The sequence below is a fragment of the Hippocampus comes genome, unplaced genomic scaffold, assembly GCF_001891065.2.
Source record: "Hippocampus comes isolate QL1 unplaced genomic scaffold, H_comes_QL1_v1.1 C16686716, whole genome shotgun sequence".
NCBI classification, from domain to species: Eukaryota; Metazoa; Chordata; class Actinopteri; order Syngnathiformes; family Syngnathidae; genus Hippocampus; species Hippocampus comes.
In genome coordinates, this window is record NW_017836675.1 from 1 (window position 1) to 693 (window position 693).

General features: G+C 42.9%; 1 long non-coding RNA gene across 1 annotated transcript; it reads right to left on the bottom strand.

The window, feature by feature from the left end:
• Positions 1-230: 230 nt before the first annotated feature.
• Positions 231-571, bottom strand: LOC109508898 (uncharacterized). Its single transcript, XR_002166814.1, has 2 exons — positions 394-571; positions 231-316 (listed from the first exon to the last, which is right to left on the bottom strand). It is a non-coding gene; the product is annotated as an uncharacterized LOC109508898 (long non-coding RNA).
• Positions 572-693: the final 122 nt, after the last annotated feature.

A 693-nucleotide genomic window follows, 5' to 3' on the forward strand; every position in this document is an offset into this window, starting at 1 on the left:
ATAAAAATCATGACTTAAAATATATAAAAATGTACTCAATTTCTTTTAAAAATGACTCTTTAAAAAAAACAGGTGCACAGAACCAGATCAATTGGACTTTTTGAAAATAAATAAATAAATACAATAAAATAAAAACATGGCCATTGAAGGCAAACATTTTCATACCCTTTGTATACCGTAAGAGTCTATGTTGAGCCCATGAAAAATACTTGCCTCTTTTTGTTAACAAAGAAGAGGATGGTGGTGAGTCCGGCGATGAAGAGAATCACAATGATGGGAATGATGATGATCAGATACAGCGCCACGCCACTGTCTCCTGTGAGGACACGACGGGAGTGATCAGCAAGGATCGAGTACCGGCCTCCTCATGACCGTTTCACTCCGTTATATTACGTTTGGGCGGAGGCACGTAGAAGGAAACGCTTTCCGTCCAGGAGCCGTTGCCCGCCAGAGACGTGGCTCGCACGCACGCCGAGTAGTTTCCCGAGCCCAGGTTGCTGAGGCGAGCTCCACGGTGCTTGCGGTACTGCTCGCGAGATACACACTCGTGCTTCTCGGGCTGAAACGTAGAAAAGCCAAAATTTCAAATTGTCATATGTAATCCGCAAAAACAGTCATTTTTCTTGACTTCTGATTTTAAAACGAGCTATTCATCAATTTGTGTGCTGTGTATGTAATATGTGGAGGGGATTC